This window comes from Triturus cristatus, chromosome 4_1, assembly GCF_964204655.1.
Source record: "Triturus cristatus chromosome 4_1, aTriCri1.1, whole genome shotgun sequence".
Lineage (NCBI taxonomy): Eukaryota > Metazoa > Chordata > Amphibia > Caudata > Salamandridae > Triturus > Triturus cristatus.
In genome coordinates this window covers 94,556,041-94,568,045 of record NC_140585.1, presented here as the reverse complement: position 1 = coordinate 94,568,045, position 12,005 = coordinate 94,556,041, and the positions used below count along the sequence as shown (strand labels likewise).

General features: G+C 45.7%; 1 protein-coding gene across 2 annotated transcripts in view; it reads right to left on the bottom strand.

Moving 5' to 3' along the window:
* Nucleotides 1-12,005, bottom strand: part of LOC146839637 (uncharacterized) — a 590,171-nt gene that overhangs the window by 220,264 nt on the left and 357,902 nt on the right. The gene's annotated exons all lie outside the window — the stretch shown is intronic.

Sequence of the window (12,005 nt, the reverse complement as noted above, 5' to 3'; positions counted from 1 at the left end):
GTGGTAGTGCGTAAAAGTTGGGATGAGTTAACCTGTGACAAGCGAGCAGGCACGACCGACAAAATTATGAAACAAGCATTGGCATAGCCAATAGGTCTCGCCTTTGGGACCTTATAAGTGTTTAGCCATGCAATGGTTGATATTGTTGCACCAAGGATATTGTGCTGCATAACTAAATAAGGTCCCTAAAGCGAGACCTATTGGCTATGCCAATGTTTGTTGAGTATAGAAGGCATTGTCTTCAGGACTACCAAGAAAAAAGCATGTTTGCCATGACAGGCACAATGAGTTGTCAACAACATTACCTTAAATTTTTCCTAAAATGACTACACTTTAACATACTTTGAATACCACAGTGTTTTGAATCAACCCCTACAACAGGAAAAATTATTACTGGCAATCATCCCCTAGTGGTTTCTAAATACCTCATGCCTAGTGCATCTAGTGTTAAAATGTGTAGAACCATGGTATACACCACGCTTCACTTAGAGGTTTTGCAACTAGTTTACGGTCTCGTGAAGCAAGTCGTTTCACCAATGTTTAACCCACTTGCAGATTGAGAGCTTCATTTAAGGGTGGTAATCCACAAACTGAAGTATGTCACCTCCTCCTGCTATCCATGGGGGAGCGCTGTGTTTATAGCTACCTGGACCTCTTTTTTTGTGAGAATGTGCAAGGTCTGCTTTTTATAATTTACATACCAAAGGCTCCCAGTTATGTTCTAACTCATGATTTGTTGTCATTGCAACTCTTATTGCATCTGTGTCTTTTGGGGAAAATTTGAGAGAAGGATCCCGCCTCTAAAAGCCAAAGCGAAGTAGGTGTCTCAGTGTACCCAAACACATAGTCCACTTCAGTACATCATGGTGGCGTTCTGTTTTGGTAAACAATGCTAAAGTAAAACATTCTTTACTACAAATCATATTTCCAAATGTGGACATGGGATAGTGTTGCTGAAGGCATTTAAATAATCAACCTGCTCTCCACTTGTGGTAATGCTAAGTAATGTCAATATGTGCATTGCAGCTTCTTTGGTAGTTTTCAAATGAATGAAATCAGCATTCATGCAATGTTATGCATCTTTGGTGTATTTTGGGGTTTTAGTTTTTTTTTGTTCCGCACACCCATTGTTTTCATTTGTTTCTAAGCACATTGGGTTATTCACGAATTATGCATTCAAACTCTGTTCGAAAAACATCATTCTGAGGATGAAACTCCAGGGAGGATCTTTAATTGCAAATTTGAGCAGCAGCGGCGAACAAAGGAGATGTGGGGAACAGAGAAACCAAAGGATGTAAATGTCCTAAGCGGGTGGGCAGCAGACTTGACTTTCAGGTCATTTCATCACCAAATGCCACACAGTTGGACATTAATGGAAACCTGTCAACGGTAGCCACAATTTAAGATTTAAATTTCATTCTTTACTTTAAGTATCCAATGTATTTTGTCTCAGAAACGTGTCCCTTTTTTGTATACGTGGGCGCAAACTTTCAATCCATCCTTTAAATACGGTGCCATTCCCTTTAGAAATAGGTTAAAACAAGCCGATAGGCTTTAATTCAAAGGAACAGCAACCACAAAGTTTCTAACATTTAGTGTGTGTTATAATTTGCAGTTGAAATTGGCCTTGACAAGAGAAGCTTGCTAATTAGCAGGAGGAGGGGACAGACTGCCAGGCTTCACATATCTTTATTCATTTCCTAGAAAATGACATTTCTCGTTAGATTGTTTTCATCTTGGTGTGATGTATGAATATGAGGAATCCGCTGTGAATCTCCAGCCCGCACAATGTGCGAACTCGGAGGACAGCAGGTTATTCATCAAAAATCATACTACAGCGTTCCCTCCAGTCGCGGCCGGCATGACGGGCGGGTGGGGGGAGAGGAGTTGGAAATGGTGTTGTGCCAGGGGGATGGGGGGAGGAGGGAGTGGTTTGTTTAATTAAAAAATATAATAAAACGTAACTTACCGTCCTCACCTCAGCTTCTAGGGTCCGACTCCCGCCATCTACCGTCCTGCTGCCTTTTCAAATTTCTGCAAGCAGCTCTCATCGCCGCGACGTCATCAGCCAGGAAAGCCAGCCTCCCTCCCCTCCCCTCCACCAATCACAAAGCGTGAGGCGAAGCGGAGCGCGCCCTACCAGGGCCATTTTCTCTATGTAGGCTGATGCGTGCAGCAGCATGCAGCAGCCTGCATGCTCACTGTTGGGCATACTGACTGTTTGGTCGGCACCCAGGCCGGCCAAACAGTCAGTATCCACAACAGTGGGCAAGCCACTCCCCCCCTGCCCTCGAGCAGGACCGCCCACCCCCAACCAGGCACTTCTGCTTTCTCGCCGTGCGAGAAGGCAGAAACATAAAATGGTAGTTATTACCATTTATGTTGCTGCCTTCTCGCACCGCGAGAAAGCAGTGGGGCAACGCCCCCACGCCCCAATGGGGGAGCCGCCACTGAGTCCCACACTGGCATCAGTGCGGTTTTATTGTGCTGAGAATTTTGCTACCAAACTTACCAGGTTTCAGTAAAGCCATTATGGATCTGTGGAGTTCATAATGACCAACTCCCAGACTATAGACCTGTTATGGCTTTACTGAACTTACAATGTCTAAGAATGGACTTAGACACTGTAGGGGTACATTGCTCATGCCTTCACCTGTGGTCTAGTTCACCCTGCTAGAGGGGTGACTAACCTAGGCCACATGCTGTGGATTGCAGGCATGGCACACAGGGATGTGTGCCATGGTGACTCTTCACTTTTCTCTGCACTTAAACACGTAGCCTGCAATGACAGGGTATGAGTGTTAAGGTGCTGGGTCTCTAAGGATGCAAAAGAACAATTGATGGACAGAATGCGGAACAATGTCATACTTTCACCCCAGTACAGAGATCTGGGCCTAAGTCCACTGTTTATTTGCTCCCCATGCCATTAGAGTCTCTAAGGGTGGCAAAATCGATGCTGCAGCCCTTAGAGGCCTTCCCTGGTCAGAGTGCCCTTGGTACCCATGGTACTCTTTACAAGGGGCTTACCTGTGGCCAGAGGTGTGACAATTGTGGCTACAAAGGTACAGTTTTGGGAAGGAACTGCGGACTTGGGAACCTGATTGGTATGGTACTAGGGCACACCAAGTCAAACTGCATCAAGTGTCAGGCAAAAAGTGGGGGGTAACCATGCAAAAAGGGGTACTTTCCTACACTGGTTTAAGTCATGCTCCTGGTTTTTAGAAAATAAAAGAGTGGCGGTAACCCGCACATACAAATATGTGGGATTGAACGTAGATCATCAAATGATGTTGAAACCTCAGCTAGTCACTAATTAGGCAAAAGCACAGTTGTTAACCTACGAGTTCAAATTATTTAAGCAGAAACTGAGTTGTCCATCACTTAGCCATCTGCTCTCTGTAATGTTAACTCTCTTGATGCCAATGGTGTCCTACAGTGTAGAAATTATGCGAGGATGTGAAACAGGTACTTTTAATAACATCCAAACAAACATTTATAAATCCATGCTTCACATTCCAAAATCAGCCTCATCACCAGGGACAACTACAGTTTGGTTAAAAAATTAAGTATTTCAACGCAACAGGGCTCACATAAAACTGTGCTGGAGACTGAGTGCTTCTAAAGGGGCTCCATTAACAACTTATGTTGGCTGGAAAACAAGGCACAACAACTCAGCAACTTTAAAGGCTCCTGAGACAACCATCTAAGCCAGGCCATTAACGATCTAGGCATACAAGAAGCCTGGGCCACAAGCATGGTAAAATCTGCATTTAATCTTGCAATCAATGTTTTAACTTGGATCTTGTCGCATATAACAGATCTTGTACAAAGACAACACGCCTGGAGAGCGATAAACTCATACAACAACCTTTGACCATAGGAGTATCTTTCAATTCACATCTCTCATGTTCTAAGGCACCACTTTATGCTATCTCATTTTGGTGCCATGGAGACTAAGGGGCAGATTTACAAGCCCCTTGCGTCACTTTTGCGCTGTTGTTGCGTCACTTTTGTGACGCATCGGCAGCCTAAAAGTTGCGGCCCATTTACAACGTGACGCATCTAGGGAGATGCGTCACGTTGTAAAGCCCTGCGTGACATTATACCTGTGTCAGGTATAATGTATGCAGGGTAGGCATTCCCACACAGGAAAGCCTCGTAAAAGTGACGCAGTGAAATCTCCAAGATTTCACTGCGTGACTTTTAGGACGCCAATGCGTCAAAACTTTTGCCTGCTTGAAGCAGGCGTAAGGAGTGACGCAGTGTATATGAACTAGGCTGCAACACGCATTGCTGGAGTTGTGCTGTGCTTGCGACACAACTCCAGCAATGCGTGACTTTTCCATTAACAGATGCATCAGAATTACTGACGCATGTCAATCTTTGCGCCATGGTGCGCCGTATTGTAAATACGGCGCATCCATGATGACGCAAGGGTTTTGCATAATGCCGCAGGGAAAGTGACGCATCTCCTCAGATGCGTCACTTTCTTGGAAATATGCCCCAAATGGTCTATTCCCCTATCTTTGCGGTTATAGGGCAGAGATACTGTTCCTTGTTTTTGTGCTTGTCCGGTGCCTTTTGAACAAAGGAAAGAACACCTGAACCAATTCTTAGAAACCTGAAAATTAGTTCTTGCAGACAAGCGGTAATTACCAGGGTAAGAGGCACTTCAATTCCCCTAGCTAGCAAGGGGGTAAAGTATTTACCGCCACTTTTTACAGAATTATCCCAAAAAAATGAGACAGGAGCACTCTCCAACTATAACATTTTACGACTAGGCATTGTCAGGGCCCTGAAATATTTTATGTTGGCGACCTTTGAGATCATGGTTCCCATACAAAACACAAACGGTTTGTCTGTGTTCTAGCAAGCCTGTAGACTTGTCTGGACAGCAAACCGCTTAGACTCCTACCTATCTTTAAGCTTATTTATTTGCTGCTATGGTGCAATCAAAACATTATGGACGGCAACATCGAAAAGTGTGGAACTGCATAAGGTAATTGTACTCTGGTCACAAACTATGCTGGATTCGTACCTCACTGATGATCCAAGTATTCAGGTTGTACCAGGCACGGGGGGCCCGATTCACAGAACTAACTTAAGACAAAATCCTAAACTTACCATTTTCGTATTCACAAAAGGCACTTGCTCATTTTGGTATTCACAGATGACACTTACTCATTTCGGTATTCACAGAAGTTAGTAGTCCTAACTTTAGGACTCCTAAATGCTTTCTGCGAATACCGAAAGTCTTACAATTAGGATTTTTCTCAATTTAGTAGTAGCACAGGAGTGCATGTGATCATAGGCACAGGATAGCATGGAGGAGAGCCCATAGCAGCAGCCGACTAGGAGAGGTGGCAGCTAATGGATACAACGACCATAAGGATGGGAGGGATGACATGGCTTTTCATAACAGTAACGACTTTGAGGAGGGCGCACAGAATAGGGGGAGAGGTGCAGTGAAGGGTAGCAAGGTTCAGGTGTGTAACAGATGGTCAACTGGTCACCCTTAAGGGTTGTCTTAATAGGACCCCATGGATACTAATGTCAACCTTATTCACCCAATCATCTCAGGTAGATCATGCCCACTCTGCCTGTGAAATACTCTCCTTAGGCTTTGTTGCAAATGGCCATGTTTTGCATGGTGTATCCCCCGGTTTTTGCCTTGACTGTTTTTTGCTAGTTGTGTACTTTACTCTGCAAACCATTGGTTAGGTGCCTGTGCCCTCCCACTTTCAATATGATGAAATTGGCATTCTCTTGATTGATTGATATCTTTAACTTATGTGTAAGTCTCTAGTACATGGTGCCCAAAGTGTACCCAGGGCCTTTAAGCTAAATGTCACAAGTGGACTGTAGGACCCATTGTGACATCCAATATAGTGACAGAGTAAACATGACTGCAGGCCTGCCACCAGTAGCCTCACTTTGCAGGATTAAAGTGCAAATTTGACGTGTCAAAATAACCACATTTTGAAAGGCCTTAAACCACCTTTTAAAGTAGGATATATATAGGTTTCTTGTTAAACATGACTTTACAGTGAAAAAACTATAAATGCTATTTTGACTGCAAAGCAGTAGGATACAATATTACATTTATTATTGCTTCCTCTGCTTAGGAGACAGCTAGATTTAATCCTTTGGCAATTGAAAAGATTTATTTCAAGCCCAATTGTGTGGGTAGTCGATTTTTTTCAGAAATATTTGTTGGGAAATACTTTCTTTTGTATGGTAGTCCCCCAGACATTTTCCATCTGTTGCTATACACATTTTTTTGGGCCATAAAACGCTGGGCACTTTACCCCTGCTAACCAGTGTTAAAGTACTTGTGTTCTCCTTTTTAAACATGGTAAGACTGAACCACGTAATAGGCAGATCTAGTTTACTTATTAGTCTCCCTTAGTATATGGTACAATCAGTGCCCATGGCTGATAAATTCAATTCTACGAGTGGGCTGAAACATTGTGCCACAAACTCCAGTAGACCTGGTTGTGCAGTTTTTAAACTCGCAAATCACCTTTTTGAAAGGCTAAAACCTTCCTTTTTGATATATACAAGTCACTCCTAAGGTAAAACTTACTGCCCAATAAAGCAGGATCATGATATTTAAAGATAGGCCATCTAGATATTTGGCCCTTCGCTGCCGGGCCTTTAACCCCAACCTGTGCTAAGCCTTTTTCTGGCTATTTGGGGTTGTTTCTGCTTAGGGCCCTGTAAGACCTGGGGTCTCCAGGCCCTAAAGGGGTAACGTGACACGAGCGGCTGGGCAGCCAAAGGCTTGTGTGTAAAGCGACCGTACAACACACGCATCCACTGAAGCAAGGAACGCACACAACAAGGGACGCCACACTGTAGAATTTTATGCAAATAACTCAAGTTTATCCAAGCAGTTCGAGGTAAATGCAGTTCATGAGATATAAATGCGATTCATGAGATATAAATGCGATTCATGAGATATAAATGCAATTCATGAGATATAAATGCAATTCATGAGATATAAATGCAATTCATGTGATATAAATGCAATTCATGAGATATAAATGCAATTCATGAGATATAAATGCAATTCATGAGATATAAATGCAATTCATGAGATGACACTGGCTATCTTCACTTATGTTAGCCTTTGATTCGCCAGCACAATATTCACCAGCATGGTATTCACCAGTATGATATTCACCAGTATTTTCCCCGGAGGCTCTGGGCCGCCCTTGTATATCTTGCTCCCCGTGGTAGGGTTTGGGGAGTGTAGCGCCACCCCTGGGGGCGAGCAGGGACCCAGGGCAGACCTCGCGGGCCTACCGCTACTTCGGGTACCTGTAGCGCCTCAGTGGCGATTACCGCGCTAAGCGGGCCTGGTACACCTCGGGACAAATCTGACGAACACAGCACTACTCGTAAGAACTGAGCATTGGACTCCTGAGGAGAGCCTACAATCATAACGCTCCTCGTAACCTTTAATCAGTGAATACTTCAGAGCAGAGCCTTCAGAACATAGCACCACTCGTAATCTTTAAGCAGGGAATACTTCAGAGCAGAGCATTAGAACATAGCGCCACTCGTAACCAGTAAGCAGTGAATACTTCAGGGCGGGGCATTAGAACATAACGCTACTCGTAATCAGTAACAAGGAATACTTCAGAGCAGAGCCGTGGTGAGCGGAGCATACAACCACAGCGCCGCTCGTAATGTACCGGCATCCGGCACTTCGGAGCAGTTCACGGCGCACAACGATGCTCTTAAGGAGCGAACTTCTCGTACTCCGGTGCAGTTCGTGGGGCACAACGCTCCTTGACAGTCTTGCAGAAAGGGGCAATCCCTCGGAGGGGTGTCACAGTTCTGGGCTAACGGGGGACTCCCACGGAGGGGAACCAGGGTCTCAGGGTGCGGTGCTGCTCCCGGTCGATAGGGGGCGCACCAGGGTCCATCCCAAGCCTCCCGGCTTACCTTGATCACGACGTCTTCGTCAGGACCAAGGTGACCGGCGACTCTGGAGGCACCCTAGGTTACCGCATTGGAACTTCCGGGGCAGATCTGTAGCCCCCGCCCCAGATGGTCATCACCCGGCACAGCTTGGACCCAGACTTTTGCGGGTTCGACGTCAAGGACACGAATAACCCGTGTTCCTTTTTTCCTTTGTTTTTGGGATTATAGGTTACTCCCCTCTTTTTCCTGAATCCCTCTCTCTTACTTTTTAATCACCACCTTGGTCCTGACGAAGCGCTAGGATCCACTAGGGACCGCGGGCAGCGCGAAACATGTTGACCACCCTTTCTACACCCTCTCTCTCATTTTAACCCTCACTCCAACGGGTCGAGAGCAGTGGGACGTATTTACATCCAGTTTCCCCTACTCAGAGTGTCAATCTAACACTATCCCCCGTTACTTTTTAGTAGATCCTTTGGACCCACCAATAAATTGTTAGGGTACCACAAGGTCTTTTTAGCTCCATCACGACACCGTCCTCCCCCCTTCCCCACACACCCGCACGCACAACTACGGCGACTCCATCAAAAGATCTCCAACAGAGAGCCCTCCCGAGGGCCCGTGAGGGACTGCAGCGCCACCCCCACGAGGAGCACCGCCCGATGATGATGCTTTGCACCCGCAAGGGTGTGTGAGGGCACTTCTAGTACCATCCAGGAGTATCTGGTCTCCATTACATTGTCATTCTCGAACCTCATCCACTACTTTCCCCCTGCCCTATCTCTCTCCCCCTTCTTACAGTAGACCATATTGGCACTGTTTTGTTTAAGAACTGTTACCTTATTTTGTACGTGCTCGACCTTATCATTGCAACTAGAATGAAAAATTTCCTAGCTATCATAACGGAAAGTTTAAATTCTATTAAGGACTCGGAGGCGAGGATTATGCCATTCTCTTTTCACTTTATTAATAGCAGCCAAAACTAACATATAACAACTACGTTTCCCAAAAACCTCTTGGAAAACAGTTGTGAGTAAAATTGTCCAATCAGCCACTGACTTGGGTCCTCCAATCAGGTGTGATGTAGTCCAACATATTCTGGCTCCACTGACTTCCCATCCTCTTTTGAAGCGCGAAGACAGCCGATAGCTCACATTCATGAGCACTGCTTGTTTGATTCCAAGCATACAAGAAAAAACAGGGAATTTTTCACTATCCAAACCAGGCAATAGTACAACCTGGAAATAAAGCAAGTGAGATATAATGACCACATAAATGTTGTGTCTCATACAGTATAGAAACCGTTTTACTCACTCACATACAAGGAGGGAAAGTTCATCCGAAAAACCCTAGGGTGGGATAATCCTCACCCCTGAGTCCTAAATATTGAAACTTTCCGATACGATAGCTAGGAAATTTTTCATTTTGTGTCAGGACTAGATGCGAGGATTATGCTAGTTCAAAGCTTGCTCACCACGAGGTGAGCCATATCCAAGACAGGTTTAAAGTAAAAACTTTTGAAGGCGGAGTCTGAAGACCAATCCACCGCATTGAGGATGTCCTCTAAATGGGCCACTAAACCAAAAGCCTTTGAAGCCATTGCTCCTTGAGTTGAGTGAGCTCCTAAACCCATTGTTAGACCTGGTACCATTGGCGTGAGTCTCCCTTCCATTTTTTCTGATTGCCTCCTCTGTTTTTGATATGTTTTGCTGGTTTAGATGCTTTGTGCACTGTACCACTGCCATTCAGTGCCACAGTGCAAGTGCTCCCTATGTTAAATTGATGTATTGATTAGTGACTCCATGATTGGGTTATTTGATTTACTTGTCAGACCCTAGTACAGTCCACATGTGTGCCCAGGGCTTGCAAATCAAATGCTGCCAGTGGGCTTGCAGCACTGGTTGTGCCACCCACAGAAGCAGCTTGTAAAGTGTGTCTCAGGTCTGCCATTGCAGAGCGTATGTGCAGTCTGGTACTGCCATTCTGACTGATCAAGTGTACCGACTTGCCAGTCCCTAAACCTTCCCTTATCTTCATATCAGACACCTCTATGGTAGGCCCAAGGGCAGGGTGCTTTGTAAGCATAAGGTAGGACATGCCCTGGTGTGTGTGGCATGTCCTAATAGTGAATTACAGCCATTTTTGTTTTTCACTATTGCAAGGCTACCTGTTCCCCATAGGCCAGAATGAGCAGCTTGATTATTACGTCTTATAATCCTAACTGACTCAGGGAACATGGTAGAAATTCGAGTTCAGTATTAAGCCTGGGCATTGAACTACGCTCCGTTCGCGGAGCTTGCGAAGTTTAGGCAACTTCACGATTCGCGTAGAGCGCGCGCGGTAACGTCTTACCGTGATTCTGCGTTCGCCAACTTGCTTTTCTGTCCGCTCGCGTGCGCCACGAGATTTGTAATATGGCTGCCCAAGCCCGCGAGAGTGTGCGAACGCGAACATGTCATTCGGGCACGCGAGCTGACTTCCGGCGGCTGTCTTGGTAAGATCGCGATCCCGAACATGCAAAAACTACAATCTGGCGAAGAATATCTCTCGAGCTTCATAAAACCTTTTCTAAAATGATCATTTTGCTCAGAAAAACTCCTCAGATTGCCCGCTCCGATCTTCCATTTCAACTACTTTCTCTCCCTGATATTGCCACCACAGAGTATCTCGCTATTCGAACCACGTCTACATCCCCCCCCTCACCTGTATTCTCATTTATCGTCCTCCCCAGTCGCCCCTACGATTTCTCTCGGATTTCCAGGAGGTGTTAGCCACCCTCTCTGTTAATAACTCTTCAGTGTTATTACTGGGTGATTTTAATTTTTGGCCCTCCGACCCAGCAGAGTGTTCTTCTTCTAGAGAGTTTTCAGACACACTGTCATCCCTTAATTTTGTTTCTCACGTATCTTCCCCAACTCACGTCAAGGGGCATATCTTGGACCAGATTTGGTCCTTGAACTGCCCTGTCGACTCCCTTCTTATTTCTCCTTGCACTTGGTCTGATCATCACCTTATTTCTTTTGTTCTTCCTATCAGTTCTCCAGTCAGGGCCCCCCTTCCTAATAATGTCTGGGTCCGCTCGTGGAGTAGAGTTGACCCGGCTAACTTATCAGCTCTTTTAAGTGCGTCCTATCCCGTCTTACACGGGCTTTCCACTTCGGCTCAGGTTAATAGCATTGAACAATGGCTTTCCTCAGCCAGCGAGTCCATTGCCCCCTTGAAACGTCTGACGTCCAAGCGAGAGAAAGATGCCAACCTATGGTTTACCGATGACTTGAAAACTATCAAGTTATCGGTACGCCGTGCTGAGAGGGCTTGGAGGAGAAACTATTGTCCCATCTTAAGAGCCGATTTTACCACCCTTTTAGCTCAATATAAGAATGCCATCTTGGCCGCTAAAACGGCCTATTTCTCCTCCAAGATCCTCACAGCCGAGAACCAATCTAGGGAAATTTTCTCGATTGTTCAGAACCTAGCCTTTTCAGATCGTACCACGCTTAAGCCCTCTCCTTCCCTTGCCCTCTGTCACTCTCTGAATAGCTTTTTCATTGACAAAATTGCCGCCATTAAAGCTAATATCCCTGCACCTTCCCCGTCTTTTGTTGATCCCCAGTGTCCTCCTTCCCAAGGACAACTAAACTCTCTCCCTCTTCTGACTAAGGAATCCTTCACATCCTTAATTCCCCTTGTAAAATCTGGCTCTCCCCTTGACACCTGTCCCGCTCATATACTACGTCACATTTACATCTCTTGCCCCGATCCTCCCCTTCACTTACTGAACAGTTCACTTTCTCAGGGGGTTGTTCCCAACCCCTTGAAATCGGCTATCATCTTACCCATCTTAAAAAAACCTGGCGCAGATCCCTCGATCCCAGCCAACTTTCGCCCCATTTCTCTCCTACCATTTTTGGCTAAGGTGCTCGAGCGCCATGTCACCAGGTCTCTGAGCACCTTTGTGGAAGAAAATGGGGTATTGGCTGCCCGCCAGGCTGGTTTTCGCCCCGCACACTCTACGGAGTCCGTAGTTCTTTCGGTCCTTGACAACCTCAGGGAGGGGAGGGACACCAATCAAT